The following is a 23747-nucleotide window of genomic DNA, read 5'->3' as shown; positions in this document are numbered from 1 at the left end:
AGGGGAAGTGGTCATCTCAGCCTGGACAGTTGTGCTGAGAGAATTTTAACTTGCTTATTCCCATGGCAACAGACTTCCGCCTTCATAATTGTCTCCTTGTGTATGTTCCATGTTTCCTCCCTTTGTAGAGATCTGAGTCATGTAGCTTGAGTTGTCTTTGTAAGCCATCATAAAATCTTGCCACGTGATATCTCTAATGGTGTCCATCTTGGTATGAAGATTGTTTTTATTGAGTTTTCCAGCTTGGTATGAAGATAGTTTTTGAGTTTTCTGGCACATTATTCCTTATCCAAAAATGGCAGCATGTTCAGGGAACTCATTCTATTTCACTTTGGTCATTTTTTCTCATTCAATCTTTCTGCTAGTGAACGATCTCTTTGAAATTGACACCTTCAGATGGAAATTGTCGTCTGCTGGTACAGGGTGAGGTCTTGGAGTCAACATATGAAATGCAAAGAATTAACTCTGCCTTCCTTGCTGCCTGAAATCCATTGTGGAAAATAAGGGCCCTTGGCTCTTTTGAAACTAGAACAGGCTATGAAACAGTTGGTCCATCAGCTGTAGGACCAGAAAAGAGAGAGCTTGTTCCCTATCCCCACTTGTTATCACTGATTCACATCCCTGCAAGGGTCTCCAGAAATTCTTTGCCACCAATTTGGTACTGTAACAAAAGTAGCTTGTCAGTTGCCACGGAAAAACCCAAGTTGAAATAACAGGCCTGTATGCCTCTTAAAGGTGAAAAATGCAGAAGCCTACCTCCAGGAGTCTGTCATAGTTGGGGGGGGGGGGTTGTCAGAGTGGCAGGTGCTTCCCGTTGTACATGGAGAAGACAGAGCCTGTCCTTGGTGTTTTCTGTAGAGACACGAAGGCCCTGGGACCCATGAGCAATGAGATGACCTCAGCTTATCCTGGACGATCCTATGGGCCGACACGAGGCTGCAGATGCAGTTGATGGCCTGATGTCAGCAGATTGGGTGCTTAGAGGTTTCAGCTATGGAAGAATCTGCCTTTAAAAAGAATGAAGAAATGAGTTTTTTCTTTGTCTTTTGCTTCTGGTGTTCTGATACTACCTCTGCATTACAGAAAAATTTGTCGGCTTCTTCACATCTAATGGCTCGGACTTTAAACTTGTAGGTTCCATCAAGGTTAAAAACAGAAGTAGTCATCGGGAAGATTTGTGAAGGTGAGCTTGACCATAGCAGTCACCATGTGTAGCACCTTACCAGCTGGATCTTCAGTGCTTGCTGTTTCATGGCACTCTCTAATGTACTATGATTCACAAGTCTTGGCATCCTCTCTGCCAAGATGCTGATTTTCAAACTGCGTTTGTTCTGCATGCAGCCTTATTACTGTCTAGGAAAATATATTCAATTATGGTATCGCATTTGCAGAACTCACCTTGCCATTTACCTAACAGCCAGGTATCTTCCTTCCCTTTAACTCTTTGAATTACAACAATAATTCTGTCATAAATGCATTAATACTACCAGATCACTTTTCATATTTGAGTATGTTGATGCTCAACTTAGGACTCTTGTTAAATTCTGGCAAAGATTCATAAACATAATGAATTTGGTGGTCTTTCTGCAAGGAAGGGAAGTAGCCCTTCATCGTGAAGATCCCTGAAAGGTGGGTGGCACTAATTCTTTCTGCAGAACCTCAGCAAGGCTGAACCAGTCCTGGATATCCTGAGGACTTGGGCACTTAAGAATCATTCATTCATTCAGGTGGCTCAAGAGGTTTGGTACCACGAGTGACCTCATGTTCAGTGCCCTTGTCCACCAGATAAGGCTTGGTCAAGACTCCTGTGGGCACTCTATTGGAGTCCACCTCCTAAGTGGAGCTCAGTGCTTCTATTGTGGCAAAGTTCACATTACTGGAAACCACCCATTTGGTGGTTTATACTGCTTAAGAAGTACCTTGATCTGCATGCAACGTCAGTGGGCTGACAGCTCACAGCCACTGTGGTTATACCTGGAAGTTCTATTAGTCATATGGAGTTGAGATCCACATGAATTATCTCAAGGCAGATTCCCTTTCCTAATTAATGTGGCCTTGGGGCAGAGCAGATGTGGTGTTTGACCTTTAGGAACCTATCTTTTAGAAGGATGCAGGCTCCCCTTCCTCTTGCTTTGTGGCTGAGACAGAATTCAAGAGTGATCCCTTAAAGGAATGGCATAGGAAAGGTAGAGCTATGATTCTTGAGTGTTCTTACTTCTGTGTCCTCTAAGTGGTGACTATTAACTTAGTATGTGTAATTAACGAGCTGCTTTCTTATTTGTGTCCTGAGCTATATTTGAGGAAATGGTCATAGGTAGTAGGGAATCTGTAACCACCTGTCCAAGGATCCCTCAATGGATGAAGTCTATTGGTCTCTGAAGCTCATTTCTACCAACCCCAAGTTCTGTAGCTTTCAGGTCACCTGACTCTCAGGTGGGATAGAAGCTGACTCATCTAAGAAAATGAGCTCTAGGCTTTCCCCAGGCAGGGAGGGTTGGTTCTGTTCTCTTCCCTGTGATCCAGAAGTTGGTCAGTGTTGTCTTTCAGCTAAATATCTTCCCACTGTAACCCCAGCTTTCTGTAAGGCACACTTGCATTCTGCATATCTTGCCTGTGAAAATGATAGGAAATGTCATGGAAAGACAGTGTGGAAGAATGAACCTGGTATCCCACATCAGAGCAGAATGAGTCCTGAAGTCCTAGGTTTCTTTTGCTGTGGAATATTTTAGTGGCAATTGACACTTTTGTGACAATACACTCATCATTCTATTGCTGCTTAGGGAAAGATCTAAGAATATAACACTACCACTTTATAAGCTAAGTTTGCTTCTAAACACCTAAAATATTAGAGTACTCACTTGAGTAATTGAATCACTTATGAAGGATTAACTTTAATTCTGTCTTGTCATTTTAATGAGGCCTGATAGGGAAACACTGCATCCAAGAGCTGAAAGACAACCCAGGGATGTGTTGGGAACCCTTATCTATCTGGGTTCCCTGCAAAGGGACAGGGCTAGGCTTGGATGCTGCCCTAATGCACCAAGGCAAAAGCTTCCCAGGCCATTTTCTGTTACCCACAGTGTACATGGATCTAGAGCAATCCTCATCCTGATGCCTCTGTGTTGAGACTGTAAAGATAAGTAATTCTTCAGCTTGTCTGCCTGATGCTTTTATTCTGTGTCAAAATAGGAGCCCATTCCTATTAGAAGTCTGAATCGTGTAATGAAGTTTTTTACCTTTCTGATTCCCTGGATGAAACTTCATCAGTTTATCTTAAACATTCATAGCATGTTGATGACACAAGCAGTGATAAGCCTGGCCACACTCTCCCGGAATGTTAGCATACACTGGACTGAGATTTCAGCCTCTTCAATCTACCTTGTACAAGGGATCATCTTCTAACCATTGTCCTCATAGGCTCTGTGTCTTTACATGGTAGTAGCTTGTGAGAGAGACTTTTCTTTGGTCTGTTGGTTCTTTATATCATGGGTTGTGATTTCTCTGCCTGAGAATGCATTTTGGGAGATGAGCTTCAATGGTTTTGTTGCTGTAGTATGTTGGCCACGTTAGGTCCTGTTCGTAGGTGGCCTCTTTTGCTTCTGTTGGCAAATCTGAGTGCGAAATGATTTAGGCCCTGTCCTGGAATCTCCCCAAAAGACTCCTGACCATTTCTTTTTCCCTAGATTGTTCTACACAAGCGGGGTCAATCCCTCTTGTGCTGTGTATGGCTCTGAATGAAAACAAGAAACCAAGAGGTTGAGGGTGTGTCCAGCTCAGTCATTCTAACCAAATGCTAAGACATCTGGATGTGTCTTTCAGCAGGAAAAGGAACAGGCTAAGAGCCTACTGCAATGAGGAGGTTTTTCTTCCATTTTTCCTGTGATGGAGATGCTTATTTTGAGGAGATTCTGACGCCTTTCTGCCACGGATCTTTGTCTCCATCTCTGCCTCGCACAATGTCTGTTAGAGTTTTGGCTTCCTGATGTATTTAATTCCAATAATGTGGCATTTACAAAGGATGTGCCTTTTACATCTCATACATTCCACCACAAAGTTGAGTATGTTTAATTGAAAATTTGATTATCGTATGTCAGCTCTATATAATCCTGAGTAGTTCTAAAATATACAACAGTTTAACACCGACTTAGAGCATTAAAGAATTTTAGGTTTAGATCCATTGTTCTGTGGACATGTTAATATGCTAAGCATTGAATTCATTGCTACATGCCTCTATGCAGTTTACAGTAAAATATCTAAAGTCTTTATTTTCCCTATATTTTTAAGAGATCCCTTCTCTAACTTCTAGCGAATATACATCTCACTTGCTCCTTGGTGTGCAGAATTGGTTCTCACATCAGACATTCTGCCTTTAGTCTTCCATAAATTGAGGGAGTGTATTTGAGTTGACACTGCCTACTCATTTAAAACCCCCTTGAGTGCATGAAAGAATGACAGTGTTGGAAACCTTCTTGCTTGCACTTCTGGCAGCTCAAACCCACGTGCCTGGATTGATGACTGCATTGACCTTAAGTGAAAGTCTCTGCCTCAAATGTTTAGCTTTGACTATTCCCACCTCTGTTGTAGGGTCTGAAACCTGTTGTTTTTGCCCCTTGGACATGGAAAGGTAAAATATGATGTAGACTGATACTCCTGTTTCTTGTGAGTCCACATGAGGGTCGTTCCCAAGCCAGAGTAGTGCAGGTTCTCACTGCCTAACTGTCCTAGGGGAAGCTACACTGGGTGTAGATCACATGGACAGTGTCCATTGTGGGCCTGGGTCTCTAAAGTGTTTGTCGTCAGGCTCCGTGGTTCTCAGATCTAAGGTATTCAGCCTTATGTGCCACAGGATCCCTTGGCTGTGAAGGGCTGAGGCTAAGAGCTCAGTGATGTCCATGCTGTGTGCAGGACTTGACCCTTTGGTAGATGGTACGTACAACAGAAGTGTTTTTCCTTCTACTCTGACCTTAGATGGAGCTTTAGACAGTTTGCCGAGGTCTTAACACGGGTATGTCCTCTTTATGGCACTAACCATTACTTTACTTGAAATGTGTTGATTAAAGGCAAATGAAAGAAATTGTCCCGATCAGAAGATACTTCACTTGATGCTTTGCAATAATGTAAAATCAAGATCTGTAACCTACTGGCCTCCAGAGTTTACAGTTTGTGCCTATGGTAGGTGTTAGATTATCTTGAATGTATAATCAGCCTGTTGCCCCTTAATGTGCTTTCTATTAAAGGCAATGGGTTCCATTTATACTGTTCCATCTGAAAGTCTTTCACCAGAAAGATTGAATAAAGCTTACCTAGAAAAAATAAACCCTATTTGTAGCATTTCCTGATTCTGTGAACTGTTTATTAACATGACTCAGCATTGACTAGAACCAGAATTGAATGCAGGACATTCCAAGTCCACAGACAGCAATCTTGATATCTTGAATTCATAATTGAAACTAGATGAAAATCCACATTCCACTTACTGAGGATGATACTTTATGCAGATAGAAATTTACTTTCTAAAAATAATAGTGTTGTGTTACCATTTGTTGCTCTTTGATTTCTATAACTCCAAACTGTCCAAGCAGAGCAGGGTACATAGGTTTTTTTGTTTGTTTGTTTTTCCTGAACCACATGTCCACAGGCAGAAAATACTCTGAAACACAATGTCTGGAAGTCCTCTTTGACTTCACACACTTCTAGGACTCCAGAGGACAAAGATGTTTGGAAACAAATAAACTGTGTCTTTGTTTCCTTAGTTCAGTCTGTCTTTTGCTTTGGTCAACAAAAATCTCGTGATCTTCTGCCAATTATTTTTGCCTTATATTTGTATACAGTACCATGTTTTCTTGCTGAATATTTGTCTGCTTTATTCATTGATACGTTTTCCAGAGTTCATCAATACCTGTTTGTATATCTGAAAAATTCCAATTTTATTTTAGTAACTTTCTTCATTGACTGTAAGCTCTCATTTATTGAGGTAATGGTGCCCTATAGGTGACTGCTCTTTGTCTTGTGGGTTCTTAAAATGATCGTCAAAAAATATGTGTATATTAACTGGCTGAGTTGATAGCCCACGTGGTTAGAATGTCATTCTGTAAGATTGCTGGATTTCCTTTGAACCTCTGAGGCTTGAGGTGCTGCTCTTGACATGTCTCCAAAGGGAGCTAAACTGAAATGTCAAAAAGTTTGAGATGCCCCCTGTAGCCTGTCTTGTGATGTCTTTGGCACTAATAGAATTTTAATTGCCACAGAAAAGTGGGGAATAGTGATCATCATTGAGAGAGTTGTTCCTTCCCTGATGAGGTGTAGAGCCTGTTCGGAAGACACGCAGATAATTCTGAAACCTTCACAGTTGAAAAGCATCCCACTGGCAGGATTTGATTATGGGGCAAAAAATGATCTAGAGACCCTTTCTGGGTAAGGCAGACAGATGTTAGTCATGGTTTCCAGTCTCCTTGCCTTCTGGTTTGTTCTTGGCAATGCTTTTCTGCAAAAGATGGCTGAGGTGCTAAGTAATTCTAGGGCTTTTTTCTTTTCACAAAGAACTTCCCTGTCAGTGTGCAGGAAAGAGTGTTTTGTCAACCATGTGACAAGCAGAGAGCTCACGGACCAACTGTGCACTCTAAGGACACATGTATCTTACTCTGATAGCAAGGCTGTTGTCAATTCAACCAGTGAACTCAGCCTATTGGGTCCTGAAGCATGAGCCCATTGCACACAGTATGCTGTCAGGATTACTGTGACTGGAGGGGTGAGGTCAGTTCAGCCTGTAAAACCTTGGAGCAGGAGTTTAGCTTCTCAAGGGAAGAGATTTCAGAGCTCGTGATGACTTGCTCACATCTTCCAAATGTTTATTTTTTGAGAGCAGAGCGTTTAAGCCTTTTGGAGCACTCTTCTGTGATGGGCTGTTACAGTGAAGCCTCAGCAGGTTATAGGACCAATCAATGGTGTCCAGCATATATCAGAGTGAGGTCCTTTAATTTGCTTGTTTCTCTTTGCTTACAAGCTCATTACTCTTGAAGGGATGGAATCATGTTCAGACTACCCTGAGTCTGGCTAGTTCATCTTGGTCATTATTTGCCGTATTAATTCTAGAGCTGGTAACTAGTCACCTGAATGGTGTGACACATGGAAGATTAAAAGCTAATCCCCCCCTTGGTACTGAATGAGGAAATTCTTAAAGATCAACTGGAAGTTGATGAACCCCTTTGACATCTCATTCTCTGAAACTTGTGAGTAGACTTAACACCACCTCTTTCTCCGGAGAGCTGGTGATGGCAGGAAGTCTCCTTATCCCTTCAGCAGGAAGGTAGAGTAAGGAGCCTGTTTCCAGTCCCTAAATGTCACTACCCTGCACTCCTAGGAGTGTTGCCTGAAATGCTTACACTGCTTGAGTGATACTCCACACCCGACTAAGGGAGGTCTGTGAGTTACTATGGAAATAACCCAGTTCTAGAACACTCCATGACTGTTACTTACAGGGAAGATGCCAGAGATGGGAGCCTGTTAAATTCATTTTTCTGCAAAATCTCTATTATCCCAATCAGAAAGGAATTCATTGTGAGAACAAATTGCCATTGGCCTCTAGAGAACACAGCTAGTCCGGCTTCCACTAGTCATTCAGCGTCTGGGGAGTCATGCCACCTTGTTTTGGATCACTCCATAGACCCATTAGCCTCACTTTCAAACTCTCTATAATTCGTGGATCTTGCCATTGGCTGTGTCTTGGCAGCTAGTTAGGTGAGCACCCAAGGTGGTGGTGTACCAACTACAGCTCTTTTCATGGTGTGAATTCTTTCCTGAGACTTTTAAACTTTGACTACCCTCTCCCATTTTATATTAAAGGAGCACTTCACAGAGACCTTCACTTCCAATGACAAATGAGCACTAATGATCAAGAACATTTTCTTAAATGGATATATCTGGTTCTTCCCAATTTTGACTGTACCTGGTCTTGATCATAATATGTTGGTGACATTATCCTGTCATACTAGGGTCCTTTGCTAATAAGACGTGAGAATTGTAGGCTCTTAGCCTCTGGTGATCTGTTGGTTTCTGGAATCTTTCTTGATCTTACATGGCTTATGATGAGACTTCTCCCTCCCCTCATCTTCGATGAATATAACATAGACACAGGGAAAGTAAACAGTCTGTTTGAAGAGTATTTGTGAAGAGACCAGTGTCCTCCTGTGTAAGCACCATGATCCTAAATGGTCAGATACATGAGGGTTATGTGCTGCCTCATAAATTCTCACAGCAGTTGACCTTTGCTCCACAGTGGGATTTCTGCTTTGGGTACTTTTAGCCAACCTGCCATGAGAATCCTGACCTAGGAGAAGACTGGAGGTTTCAGGCCTGTGGAGGGGGCGTCAGGGAGGAGCGTGTTTTCTCTTAAGTTTCCTTGCATGGGCACCTGAGACTTCATAGGTCAACTTGAATAATGCCAATTTCTCTACTAACTCTGCATGTAACTAAGTTCCATCTGCATTAGGATTCTGAGATGTACGTTAAGCGACCGTGGACAATCACAATCTTACTCCTTATTTGGATTGTGATGAGTCAACTTGATATTTTGGAACAGTTGGGAAGAATGTTAATTCTTCCATGGTATAGAACGCTTCACGTTACCTAGTGCCATGGTATAGAGGTCCTACTGAAGTTTGAAATGTTACACATGGCACAGCCATTTTTAAAGCATGAATCTCCATTGGAACTTGAGTCTGCCCTCTTTACTTTTCCTAGGTTTTTGAAGGAGAATCTCACTTTTGAGTTCACTCAAACAATTTAGCGTGAATGATAAACCATATGTGCAGCTTCTGCTTTGAGGTCATTTTTCTTTTATCCTTGATTGTACCCTGATTTTTCCCTATTGAAATCCTGGCATCATTACTGCTGCCTCATGAAAACCTTCCTCTAAATAGGGCATGGAGAATTTTGTGTGTTAGTCCAGATTCTTGGCCATAAAGAGCTGTATGTTTCTTGAATTCCTCCAAATAAGAGATGCTTATGGTGGACACCCACCTCCCCTCCCTCACTGAAGGAATATCATGTAGGCTGGAAGAGAGGAAATGGTCTGTTTCCAGTGTTGGCGAAGAAACCTGTTCCCTTCAGAATCCTCCAAGGAAGTGAAAATAGTGGATATATTCCTTAAGACCTATTGCTAGGTTTGAGTGAAATCTGTACAATGCAGACATGTCTGTAAGGGAGGATAACTGATGTATGGTGGTTTCTATGACAGTGTATTCCTGCTTGAGATGCCTCTTGGTCAACTTGCCTGTCGGCCTGATCCAGAAGAAAAATGTGGAGCTACCTAATATATAGAGGGGTACATAGAAAATGAGGTCTATGCCTGCAAATAACTTTTCTGGAGTCACCTTAATTTCTCAGGAGTCAATGACATATGAATTGATGTTCGTGCAGTTAGCTGGGATCAGGCAAATAAGTTCTAACCATGGCAAATGAGCAATGGGCTGTTCATACGTCAAGATCCTGCCTTTTAAAAGGAGATGGCTTCCCCTTTTACTTTCATGAGATCATCATTAAGAATGAGACCAAGTGTGAACTCTTGTGTGAATGCATGCCAGAGGGAAAGGAGTGTAGCTTGCATGTTCTTGCTGGTGCATTGCTGGTATATTTTCTAAGAGGTATATCATTGGCTATAACATCTCAGACATACCCTGCCATTTAGGAGTCTCCACCTACCTTTGTTAGGAAGAAGATAGTCCTGAAGGTGGAACAACAGTGTTCATAACCTCCAGCTCAGAGGCCTGTTTATAAATACGTTTACCCCAGTTGGTCCCTCGAGAGTACTCATTCTCACATGCCCAGCATGTGTGATCTTCAGCCACCTGCCACTCTGGTATGGAAGGTGGTCAATGTTAGCCTATGTCACCATATCTGGGAGAAGATGCATGCTTAGGAGGAGAGGTTTGTCTTGTTTCTTCCTTTGAATCCCATTATAATCCCAATATTTCCTTCCACCTACACATTACCTGGCTGCTCTAAGAGATTTCCTGATGCATGCTTGACTTTTCTATATATCCTTCTCCTGTCCCAAAAAGCAAATGATCCTAGGCCAAAAACTTAATACAGGCTTGAAAAGCAAATTGATCTTCTGGAGCAGAAATCCTGCTGTGTCATCCCACTGTTGCTTGGTGGGAACAAGTCTGAGCTCTCTCAGCTTTTCTTTTCCTTCAGTGCCAGAAGCTGGAAAACATCTCAGTATTACGCCTGCAATGGACACACCTATACCTGGAAAGATGTATCTGTCTTGGTGGTTAATCTAGGTGTTCTAGTACAGAACACCCCCTAGTACACCCCCTCTAGTACAGAAGTAAAGAATTACGAAGTAAAATGTTTTGGGAAGGCATGGATGATACCCAGGACTGAGACAGGAATGTGTTTCAGCTGAGACTGGATAGATATTGCAGATGAGCGCTTTGGGTTTGGCAGGATTATTTGGAAGAACTAATTTAGCATATTTATAACACAGACATAAACTTACAAGTTAGAAATCCTCAGGGATTTCCAGTGTCTCCAGTTTCTGTTTTCTACAGGTGGTTAGATTTTATAGGCTGAGATTTGTTCCCTAACTGGAAGGCAGCATCTCCTCTTTCCACTCGAATTCTGGCAGGAGATTTTCTTCATTCCATGTGATACGGGGTAGTTCAGTCTTAAGGAAGAAGCACGAAAGAGCACAGAACATTTGACTTTAAAGCAGTATCAGTACATTTGAGTCCAACAGTCAAATTCAAATATACTCCAATAATGTTACGAAGTAGTCAGGAAGCATGGCAAACTGACACAGTGAAAAGTGAAATTCCTGACTCAGGTTGACCACTTTAAATCTCAGGTAAGTGGCATTCACCTGAGGAATATCACCTCTACATAGTCTTGGAGTCCACAGGGGCCTTCAAAGAAAATTATCTCACCTGCAGAGGTGTGCTAGGTTTGTGCTTCTTTCCACATGAAGAGCCATAACATAAAACACTCTTCGTACTTAATGTGTGTGCAGACATGGCAAGCTCAGATCAGCACATACCTATGTAGAGATGGGATGAGCAAGAAGATCTAAGTTGGAAGTAAGAACACTAAGGTGTCAGGAGAAGGGGTGGGTTTGTACACTACTCTGGAACCTCAACCCTCTGTCCTCCCAAGGGTTTCTGATCGTCGTCTTGTGGCCTTTGACTGCCATTATCTGCCAGTGTTATGGAGGGTGGTGACTGTTAGCCTGTGAGTCTCCCTATCTGAGTCGGTCTGGCTCTCATTCTTTGATTCTCCAAGGTAGTCTCAATGCCTCCTTTTAACTAAATATTCACTGACTACTTTGACAGATCTTTTAGATGTGTATTTTCTTTCCTATTTCTTTATATTGCCCCTAATAGAGTTTGGCTATCCCTTCCAAATCTCACGATGATACAATCCCAATGTTGAACAGCGGGGCCTGGTAGGAGGTGTTTGTGTTGTGGAAGCGGATTCCTCATGGCTTGGTGCTGTCCTCACCATAGTGAGTTCTAGTCACTCAAGTGTGTGGCTCCTCCCCCTTCCTTTCTTCAGCTTTTGCCATGTGACTTGTAGGCTTCCCCCCTGCCTTCCACGGTGCCCTCTCCAGAAGCGGATACCAGTGCTGTGCTTCCCATACAGCCTGTAGAACCATGAGACAGATAAATCTCCTTTTGTAAAAATTGTACAGTTTAGGTATTTATCAGCAATGCAAGAATGGCCTGATGCCGCTCCTAAAATGATGATAAAGATTCCGGGACACAAATTCATTAAACTTAAATCTTGGGGAGCAGAAAGCCCATTCTTTGTTATCCCACAGTTGCTTGGTAGGAACATGTCTGATTCTTCTCGGCCTTTCTTTGCAAGTGCCAGAGTTTGGGGGGAAAAAATCTCAAAACTATGCCAACATTTTACACAATAGTAGATAGATCTCCAACTGTTGAGTGGTGATCTATGCATTCTGAGCACCACCTTGATAGAAGTAAAGAACAACAAACGTCAGGTACGGTGGCTTACGCCTGTAATCTCAGCGCTTTGGGAGGCCGAGGTGAGTGGATCATGAGGTCAGATCCACACCACCCTGGCCAACATGGGGAAACCCTGTCTCTACTAAAAATACCAAAGTTAGCTGGGGTGTGATGGCATGTGCCTGTAATCCCAGCTACTCAGGAGGCTTAGGCAGGGGAATCGCTTGAACCAGAAAGTTGGAGGATGCAGTGAGCCGAGATCATGCCATTGCACTCCAGCCTGACAACAGAGCAAGACTCCACCTCAGAAATAAAACAAGAAAAAAAGTCGGGTATGGTGTGGATGCTGCCCAGGACCGAGACCAAAGTACATGTTTAAATAGCTGAGATTGCTCATCTGTTGTATCTTTCCAATCTGGCTATGTGGGCTCATGTTTATAATGGCAATGTTACAACTGAACACAAATCCCTCTTGTGGACTTGTAATTAGCAAGTGTTGACCTCTAGGGCTTATATTGGATTTTACAGGCTGAAAGTTGGTCTCTAACAGGAAGGCTGTATTTCCTTTATGCCACTCAAGCACTGGAAGGAGATCTGTTCCATGGCATGTGGTTCTGACTTGTTGAGTTTTGTGGATCAAGCACCAATGAGGCGCACAGACGTTTGGTTTTACAGTGGCGGTGTTGGTATTTTTGAGGCCCAAACTCAACGTTCTTGGAGTATGTTTGAATTGAAGTTGCTGGCCAAAAATACCACCTTTAGGAAGCATGGCAAATTGACACCATGGAAAAGGATTATTCTTGACTCAGGCTGACAACTTAAATCTCAGGAAAGAGACGTTCACATGATGGGTGTCACCTGAGCACTGCCTTGGAGGCCACAGTGCCCTTCCATGGAAGTTCTCTCACCTGCAGGGGTTTGCTAGGTTTGTGCTTGTTTCCACCTGAAGAGCCATAACTTGTAACACTCCTGACATCATGTTTGGAGACATGCCGAGGCCAGATCAACACATACCTAGGTAGAGATGGCATGAACAGGAAGTTCAAGGTTGGGAGTATGAGCAAACTAAGAGCTCAGGAGATGAAATGAGGCTTCCTATGCTGCTCTGTGGGAGCTGAATCCTCCGTAGTTCAAAGGATTTCTAATTCTCCCTGCGGTCTTTGAGGATTGCTATTGCCTGCCACACTGGTGCTAAAGAAAGTGGTCAATATTAGCCTGTGAGTCTCCCTATCTGAGAGGACTTTCTTAATCACATGGGTAGAGGTTTCTCATTCTCATTCCTTTGATTGTCCATGGTAGTCCCAGTGCCTCCTTTCAACTTAATATTCACTGACTACTCTGACCAAGAGATCTTTAGATACATATTTGCTTTTATATTATGTTGCTCTGATAGTTTGGATATCCCCTCCAAGTCTCAGGTTGAGATGTAATCTTCAACGTGGGACAGTGGGGGCCTGACAGGTGATATTTGGGTCACGGAAGTGGATCCCTCAGGCTTGGTGCTGTCTTTACCACAGTGAGCTCTCACGAGGTAGTGATTTAGAAGTGTGTGGCACCCCCCACCCCACCGCCTCCTTGCTCCTGCTTTTGCCATGTGACTGCAAGCTCCCTCTTTGCCTTCCATAAGCATCAGCTTCCTGAGGCGTCCCAGAAGCAGATGCCAGTGCTGTGCTTCCCGAACAGCCTGCTGAACCAGGAGACGATTGAACCTCCTTTCTTAAAAATTACCCAGTCTTGGAAACGTCTGTGTAGCAATGTGTAAGAATGGCCTGAAACAGCCCTTCTAATCTGGAATAAAAAAATCTAAAAAAGTTCAACTTTTGTAGAACAGAAATTCTAATGCTTTTTTTTCCCACAGTTACTTGGTGGGAACTAGTCTGATTCCCCTCGGTCTTTCTTTGCCTTAAGTGCTAGAGTTGGAAGACAAAACAAATCTCTATTATGCCTGCATTTCACACAGTTGGTGGAGACACATCTCCAACTGGCTTGGAAGTTCTTACCATTTCTTGTGGTAGGCAGGTAGAGGACAGCAGTGAAGTCACAAGAGTTTGGGGTGGTGCGGATGATACCCAGGGCTGACACTGAAATGTGTGTTTGAATAACTGAGATTGCTCATCTGCAGGCTCTTTTCAGGGTCAATTTTGGGCTCATCTCGAAAAACCAACTTACCATGTAAACACCAACATAACTGACAATATGCTAGAAATCCTTCGTGTAGATTTCTAGTAAGTTTTATTCTCTGGGGATTACATAGGATTTTATAGGCTGAGACTTGATCTCTAACTAGAAGGCTGCATTTGTCTTTGTCCACTCGAGCTCTGGACAGAGATTTGCTTCATTGCTTGTGGTTCTGAGTTGTTCAGTCTTGTGGAAGAATTACTAGAGAAGAGAATAGAGCATTTGGTTTTAAAGCAGCACCATCAATGTGTGAGTCCAAAACTCAAATTCAGATACACTCCAAGAATGTTAAGTTTCTGACCTAAACTCTCACCTGTAGGAAGCCATGTAGCATAACACATTCACGGGTTCTCAGGACTTGGATGAGGATTTAGAGGATTCTTCATCTACCTACTTCATGGGTTCCTTATTCGAAAGTGATCCAAGGAAGCCCAGAGGAGAGTGAAAGGGTGACAAAGTAGGGCAGCCATTGAAGAGGGCTTAGGATTGAGCTGGTCACTGATGGAGGTAACAGAGACTCAACCCTGCTGGGGAGTCTGCAGGAAACATGAGCAATCGATCTCAGAACCTCCCTCCTGGAGGCTACAGTCCAGTTTAACCCACTACCTCAAACATTCTGCCAATTTTCTTCTTACCCCAGGTATCTATTCCCCTGAGTTTCTGGGGTAGCTTTGCAGGAAAACAAGTTAGCTGAGAGGATGAGGGCATGGCCTTGTGTAGCTCAGTCATTCACGTAGAATGTGCAACTGCCTGCATTTCTGCCTGAGCAGAAGGCAATCTCAGTGCCTACTGCAGAAAAAGCTCCACACTCCTCCTTACTGTGATACGGGGACTTTCTACTTCTACTGAGAGAGCTGCTCACACACCCCTTTGTCTTTCACCCTTGTCCTATTACTGTCTCCTGCAATGTCTGTTTCTATTAGAGACCTCTATTAGATACCTCAGAATGAGAATAAAGAGTGGAGATGACTGATCATTATATTCAAAGGATGTTTTGTCTTTTAAGTCTCATGCTTTCTATCACAGGGAAGAGGTGAGACTGTTTGAAAAAACAGCTAAAATGTCATCTATTTTCTATTCTATATCACTTGTAATAAGCTGTTAGAACTTTTGAAGAAATTTGCAATGTACTTAGGGATGTGATGCATACTATGGGTCAGATTTCCATTCTTGTAAGATGTCAACTTTTACTTATTGCTATAGAACATGCTTCTTAGGAACAAATTAGATTGAAACTATTTTAACATTTAGTTTATGTGTGCTTTCACGTGATACTGAGCTTCTAAGAACAGTTGTCATCCCATTTCAAATTGAGCCATTGATCTTTTTGTCTGAATTTTTCCCTCTAACATTCCCACTTTCTTTGCTCTCTTGAGTTGGAGGGGTGGGTGGAATTGAGAGTCCAGGCAAAAGACTCTGGCTTTTAGTTGAAATGTGTATGGTTGAATAAGCTGCTGTGGGCCTCTTCTCTTGTTTGCAGTCCTGGCAGGACTAACCCAGGTGCCTGTATCCACCATACCTGGTACTGTCTTCCTATGTAAGCTGCTCACTAATGTGTTTGGTTCTAATTTTGCAATCCTCCATGGGTTTTCTCTTCTATTTTCTCAGCCTCTGAATATGTCCTAGGTTCTTCTCTGACCCCTGCCTGACTGAACCTGATTTTGTTTCCAAATGTGTGTCATTATTAAAACTCACGTGCTTCCGGTGAGGTTTCTCACTACATTTCTGGTAGAGAAACTCACTCCATTTCATGCTCGTAATATTGACTATATGTGATAAGTATTGATTGGGTCTGGGTCACTGGAGTCTTCCCCCACTGGCTTTCCTATATGTTGAGACCTCAGTCTCTGGTGTTCAGTCTTCCCCACCATTGCTCCCTTTGCTGTGGTCAAGAGTAGAGGTTAAGGGCCCAGCAACATTCATGCTGTAGGACTGGCCCTACCAAGTCTTTTTCCTCCTCCCGATGTTCTTAGATTGAGCCCCAAGTGCAGCTGCCTATGGTCATAGCAGTCTGTCCTCTTTATAGAGAGCTCTGATTTTCTTTCTTAGTGTGAGTTGGTTGATGAAGGATGTGTCTAGTTAGGAAAGCTTCCTGCTTAATGTCTTGGAGACAGAATCAAAGTTTGCATTCTAGCTCCAGGGCACAGTTGCACAGCCTATGCTGTAACAGGGGTGGCAGGCCAGTTCCATTCATGACAGGGCCGTTCCTCTTGTAATGCCTTCTGCAAAGGTAGATGGGATCCACCTTGATATCCTGTTCTATGTAAAAGTCTTAATCCTTCTGTCCTGCTGGTTTAAAGTCCTGCCCACAAGAGAGAAAAATCTGCATTTTTAGCTTATTTGGATTCTTGGCATAGTATAGCATGGGTCAGGTTTGGCTAGATTAAGTCTGCCTAACTGGATCTTCCAGATTCTTGACCTGGAACTTGGTAGACTTGGGGGCTAAGGAGGTACTGACACTGGTACTGGTACGGGGGGAAGGAGCCAGGCCTCATATGCTGCTGTATGAAAACTGTCTATTGTACTTCAGAAGGTTTATACTTGCATTTTTTTGGTTCACCTCTGTCCTGAGGGATACTTTGTTCCCTATTGATGCATGGCCAGGTGCATGCTACTTGGTGTGGATCTGTTGTTGAATTCAGTAAATCTATTGAACCAAGGACCTTCTTTGGTTCCACTAGCAGGGTCTGCAGCTTTGAAAAGTATTCCTTGAGTCAAAGAAGGAATTAGTGTGTACAGATTTATCTTAGGTTTCTACCTGTGATCTGATAGATTCACCTCAGCATCATTGCATCTCAACAGTTCTAATCCTGTGGTTGAGGCACAGGTCGTCATGAGTGTTAAACTTCCAGGAATGAACATTGTCCTAGGGAAAAAATGCTTGAAGAGGGACCTGGCCTGTCTCTTCTCCGTAGCTCTCTGCTTACAGTTACCCAGTGTTACTGGGCACTGCCTGGCATCTCTGCTGAGCCATGGTGAATTTCTCTAGCTTGACTCCTGATGATGTGGTCTGTTAGCTATATGTGTTTTGTCCACAGATGTCCCTTCAGGGAATTTGGTTCCACTTGAGGCCTTGTTCAGCTGGTGCTTCTCAGAATAGTGGATTTGATTTAGACAGTATCCTGGAAATTTGGTAATCGCCATAAATGAGGCTGTGTCTGCCTCTAAGCTGAGCTATGCTTCAAATCTGAAAATGTTTCAATGAAAGGTAGCCTACTGCAATGATTGGGGAGTTGTGTGTTTCATTTTCTTAGGGGATGTCTAGAAGAATTTGCAACTTTTCTGTATAAAGGAAGAGAAGAGGCTTTGACTTGCACTGGTGGTGGGAGGATTAAATTACAGAATGACTGAGTCATCCTGTACACATCTTATTCCTTCTAGAGAAGGTTTGCTAAGTTGTCTTCGAGGCATTAACATAAATAAGTTTGGAATTAATTGAACAAAACTTATGTCATTGACATTTGAATTAGAAGTGCAAACATGTGCTTGAATTCATTTGTGACATAATTGGGCACTTCCATCTTGACCATGCCAGTGAAAGAAGAGTTAAGAGTCCTCTCTTTTCCAGTGTGAAGGGAAATTAGAGTGCTTTAGTCTGGAATTGATAAATTCCAAAGGCAAGTGCTATAGGTTTGAGGTAGATGATACTGTGGGAGTGATCCCAGAAACCCAGGGTGAAATGGTGAGTGAGAGACAAGGTGAGGTCACCAGCCAGAGGTGGGCAGAGCATTGAGCTGATCACAGCTAGGCTGTGTGTGGCTCAGTCCCTCTGGGAGTGCTTGACAGAGCCGCATCAAATACATCTCAGAAGTCCCTAGCTAGAAACATGTGGGTCTCCAACTTGGTCTATCTTGCTGATGAAGCTCAATCTCTGCACAGCTTAAATGTCCCCTTGTGCCAAAGGCTGAGCAACCTTGGTTGAATTTAGAGAAAGTGTTAGAGCTCTCACCTTGAGAAAAGGTCGTAGCAAAGTGTTCTGGTGGGATAGGACGGCAAACATGGTGCCATTCTGCAAAGCTGTGCAGACAACATGGAGGTCACAAAGATGTCACTGAGCTCCCCAGCCTCTGCCACAGCTGCCTACACATTCCAAAAGATTCCAACATTCCTGGGTTTTCCTTTAGGAAAGGGAAAAATTACTCATCTTCCATTATGATTGTTCATGTTACATAGCTGAAGACTGACCTCCCTCCTCTTGTGAAGGGTCTTTATCTTGTGTTAAGCCCTGTGGATTGTAATGGAGGCTCTTTTTGGGATGTCACATCTTTAGAAACAACAAAGAATGCATCAACGGAAAGAGAGGTGTATTGGAACCATGGTCCTCCTGTGTTCACTGCAATGTCTAACGCTTGTTCCAGGTTGTTTTAGACACCACGGTCTGGGTGGTTTAGATGGAACGAGGAGAGGGATTCCAAGGCTACTTTGCCTTAACTTTCCACAAGTATTTGTGGGTTTTGTGTAATCTGCATTCTGCCAAACCCTTGTAGTCACAGCCAGGATGTCCCTTAACTTGTCTGCCTGATACTCTTACTGCTTATAACTTGTCAGGGGTTCTTGCCTTCCCTGTGTATCTGACATGGTCCAAGTGAGGTTCTCACCCTCTGGATATTGTGGAAGAGGCTTTGGCTCTGATTTCTCTCTAGATAAGACCACAGGATGTGGTTACACGGGCAGTGTTCATGTGAGCCTGGCCTCACATATCTCCACCTCCAACTCACTCACATGGGTTGACAAATCTCTGGCTCCTCCCTAGTTAGCAGAAGGTCATCTCTCAGGGGCTGTCTTCATGGCACATAGATGGAGTGCCATAAAGTGTCATATCATTCAGGTGACAGTCCTTTCATCTCCTGATTTCCCATTGGTTGTGGTTGTTTGAGAATGAGGACACACGGGTTTTGATTGCCAATACAGGGTAGGGATGTAACCCTGAGCCCAAATTCCTGAAGTCCCGATGATCCTCAGTCCTGCTCTGAAGGGCTCTTAGGAAGAATGTGATTGAGAAATTAAAATGCTAACACTTGTCCCGTTTGATTAGCTTGCCATTGTTTCTCCAATTAGAGGAAGTGGGAATGCCAGTCATGAGGAAAACAGTGCCTTTTACCTTCCATGCTACAGCTTTCCTTTTCCCTGAATGCTGAGGTTTGAAGATGCTCTGGCCTGACACTGGGTTCCTTTTCAGTTGACCCCTAATTAAGCCCCTCATGAAGCGTCTCACTGGAGTTCCCCCACCGTAGGATGTGTGCAGCAGCCCTGAGTGGGTCCTGTGATTCCCATACATGTATAATGCAGTTTTTGCCGGTTCTTGCCTGTGCAGCTGTGATTCTGATGGCTATGATTGCTACGTTCCTGTAAGCACATACACCTACGCTCCTGTAAGCTCCCCTGTAGTGTCTAAATTGTGCTGGCTCTGCTATGCTTGAGTTTGTATCTACGCTGAGAAATGTCCAAGTCAGGTAACTTAGGACAGTGACAGAATTGGTTTTCTTATGCTTCCTTGTGAATAATTACATAATACAATGGATAGTAAAATGCCTTGTCTATTCAGTCACCAGAAGAAACATGTGTTGTAATCTCATAAGAATGAGGTGAGGGCTGGGACTTAGGCTGATGGGGCTTCCTTACAGGGTCCTCATGAGCGGTGCCCAGTGTCCACTGAGCAGCTTGGCAGTAATAGGTACTGCTTTGGATTTCATCCTGAACATTCATCCTCCAAGCAGGATAGTTCCACAGCTGGAGCAAGGAAAGTTCTCAGTAGCTGAGATTGGGACACTGAATTCTCTCTGAAGATAATTTGTGTCAGGCTACCTGCACTGACATGCCTGTATCCAACCCACCCTGCAACCCAAAAGTCTATCAGATCGGGGAAACTTCTGGAATGTGTAAAGAACTGAAAATTCTTGACATTCCAGGCATACAAAGAATAACTGCTTGGTCAGTTTCAGCAGGGCTGGTAAACTGGCCTTATTCCTCCAGCATGAGCTCTGCTCGCAGGCGCTTCTAAGGACATGCAATGTCCTCTGGCTACTTCTTAGACACTAGTGAGGAAGAGATACTCCTCCCTCATGCCTGGAAACTGAAATGTTCTGTGAATTATATGCCCTATATTTGCATAGAACTCTTCTATGACTGTCTTCTCTAGAATGTTTAGCAGAGTTTTAAACTGAATCAGTGTTTACCTTGAAGCGAGCAGGGAGTTTCCCATGGTGACAGATTTAAATCTGCTGTGGCAGTTCAAGTAGGTAGTAGATGTAATATTGTAGAAACTAACCCAGAGGAGATAGAGTAAATGCAGAACATGGTTCTAGCAGCTTGAGCTTGGCTTTTCTGGTGCCTTGGATATACACAGAAGCTTGTTGTCTCAGGCAGTCTGGGGCGGTGCTCATAAAGGCAGCATTAGCACGGTCTCTTTTGGGAAGGAAAAGTTCAGTCATCTCTGATCCAAGAGGCATGATTTGAAATTATTCCCATCCTTGTGTTGTGTAAATGCTAGGGCTGCCTGGCTCTTTGAGGCACAAGCATCAGCCAGATTCGTCTTCTGGGACCTGGAGAACAAAAACCAATAGTTGATTCCAAGTCTGGAACCATTTTAAACTTTTATTTGCTGGTAGTTTTTGGTTTTTTTTTTTGTTTTGTTTTTTTGTTTTTTTTTTTTTAGAGGGGGTGATTGAGGCAGCCTAATAATGGCTCCATAAAGGGAGAGTGGAGAGTGTCAGTGTGGTCTGCGAGAAAGACTTACTGGTTGTCAGTCCTCAGAAAGGTCTGCCTCTCCCTGTGCTGTACTGACCTGCAGCTCAAGAAGAGCAGGGACCTCATGGTCCACCCTGAAAGGTGATCATCTACTAGTTCTAGCCTGTCTAACATGGAAATGATGAGAATGCTTCCTGCTGTCTTAGTCCACTTGGTTGTCAAGAGAGGGTGATATTTTGAGAAATGCTACCATTTCCTTATGTTGTGTGGAATAACTGGTATCATCTCTTGAGTTGTGGAACCTAGTGAGAAAGTTATTCCAACCACAGAATTTTTGGGGAGCGGGTTTTTTTTAAATTATATATTTGTTTCTTCCATAGAAAACCTAAATAATCAGGATCTACTTTTCTGAAATATGTAAGCTGCATCCTCCATGGCATTGGTGCATGTTCATTTCAAATACAGAATTACATGAATACATTTAATAATGTATACAAAGTGTCTACTGGGATGCTAAAATGACACCAATTTAATTGCCTTCAAATTTTTCCTGAGGGGTTTTCTCAGGGAAGGATGAGTTATGAGTGCTTATATGAAATAGAAGGGAAATATCCATGATTTATTTTGGCTACCTTCACTGTAGGTTATAAAATAAGTATTCTATGTAAGACTTGCATCACCTCCTATATCTGCTGTAGCAGGTGAGGCCTATGTTACCTACTTAAATCAGAGTAATGGAGATCCATAGAAACTAGTTTCCCTTAGACAAAGTAAGGTGTAGTCATAGTTGGATCTTACCTGGCTTTCTAGTGGATAGTCTGTTTCCTTGACCCTTTTCCACTTTTCAGTAGCCCGTGATTCTTGGCTTTTGCCTCTGTTTTTGCTTGGACAGCTGCTCTGTTTCTTGAAATCTGATCCTCATTCTGCTTCCTCCACCTTTTTTCTCAGTTGATTCAGCTTTGGATGACCAAGGACCTCCTGTATAATTGAGAATTAGCTCTGCATCTTAGCTGGTACTGGCAAGGTTAATTCCATCTGTCCCCTGACTTCTCCCTTGTCATGGCCCAAGACATGTTCACAGCTTCTAGGACTAGAATATGGAAATCTTAGGAGTTCATGAATCTGTGGCATATTCAGTGCCTTCTTTGGAAATGGGCTGAGGAAGTACGGAGGAGGAGGGATATGGAACTGAGGACAGGGAGAAGAGCAGCCATTAGAGCAGGCAGGATTGAGTGCATCCTTTGTGGAGATGACTGAGGCTCAATCCTGCTGGGGACCTTTGAGCCAAGAATAATGAAACTCAGAATGTCCTTCTGGGGTGATACTCTGGTCATTGACCATAAATCTTATTAGTCACTTTTTCCTCTACCGCAAGACATGAATTTCTTGGCTCAGCCAAAATATGACTCTACACAAAAGCTAGTGGGCCTAAAAAATGAAAATACGGCGTGGGGTGGCCCAATCATTCAAGGAGCCAATGCCTGGGTCTCCTTTTAAGATGGGCTGGCTTTTCCCTCCTCCATTTTCCTGGGATGGGGGCTTTTTCCCTCTGCTGGAAAGATTTTTTTTTTCCCCCTGAGCTGGAAGAGATCCTTTACACACCCCTGTATTTCATTCACCCTTACCATATCTCCCTCCCACAGGATAAGAAAAATCTGAGAATAAAAAGAATTAAGTCATTCTTTAACAGAAGTTCATTCAAGTTACATTCTTTAACATGAAGTGAGATTGTGTCTTTAAAGATCTAGTGTTCCTTTGCATGTCAGATCTCTCACATGTCATGAGTTAAATTGTAGAGGAAATGTGCAAATCTCATTCCTTTAAGGAGATGTATTAGAGGTTGTTGTGTGTTAGTACTCCATGTACTTAACTTGATTTGTTGTTGTAGCCATGATATCTCAGACACTGTTCCTTAAATTTTCTCCAGGGAAGTTTAAATGTTGAAGTTAAAGTTGAACTTCTCCTGTAGGTTTTTCTTACACATGTACTTGGCACCAATAGAAACAGGATTTATCAGAAAGCTGGGATCCTGTGCTTACTATGGGTGACAATGTGCTGCTCCATGTTACCCAGTACTCACCTGGGATTTACTGACCTCCTGCCCAAAGTCCTGAGCAAGAGATTGTATGGGATTGAAAAACAGCTGTTGGTTATGCTTTCTAGACATTAGTCCTCTTTGTTTTGTTTTTGGAGATGTTCAAATCTTTGGTGATTGAGTTTTGTTTCTACATAGCAACCGCTATATCAAAGGGGAATCCGCTCTCAAGCTCAACTGCTCCTTTAGTGATAAGTCTGAACTTCTTACCATGTCTTGTCCTTCTGTTAGATAACTCCTGTCACCTATCGTTGTGCTCATAACTCTGATTTTCAAAAACACTGCCGTCGTGACCCTTGTCCTTGTTAGGAATTTCCATCAGTGTTTGGAGAATATCACAACTGTAGATGTGGGTTGGTGGCCGTGAGAAGATGTGTGTTTACAGCATTCTTTTTTGGTAAGAAATGGTTATGGAATTGACTGGGAGTGAGTAAATTCTTGTTGCAGTAGGCAGTGCTTGTGCAAAGTCTGTCCTCTTCCATATAAGCCAACAATCCTACAGTGAAGAAATGAGGGTTCTCTCTCATCCCCACTAAAAGTCAGTAAAAAGTTAGTACTATACGCTATGACCTTCAATACTGACAGGCCTAACAGGGATGTGCAGGAATGCTGTGTGTTCTACAGTGCATTTCTCCTTCAGCTGCTTTGTTGCTTATCTTCCCTGTGCTGCCTGATTCAGGGGAGTCCACAGTGGTGGCTGATCCGGGGAGCAGGCTACAGAGACAAGCCATAAACACAAGCTTGCATTCCAGTGATAGTTCCCCTGGGCGATTGTTTCTGATGTCTTGGAGGGTTGATGCTACAGCTGGAAGAAGAGAATA

This window comes from Cebus imitator, unplaced genomic scaffold (genome assembly GCF_001604975.1).
Source record: "Cebus imitator isolate Cc_AM_T3 unplaced genomic scaffold, Cebus_imitator-1.0 Scaffold488, whole genome shotgun sequence".
Lineage (NCBI taxonomy): Eukaryota > Metazoa > Chordata > Mammalia > Primates > Cebidae > Cebus > Cebus imitator.
This window is presented reverse-complemented; position numbering follows the sequence as displayed.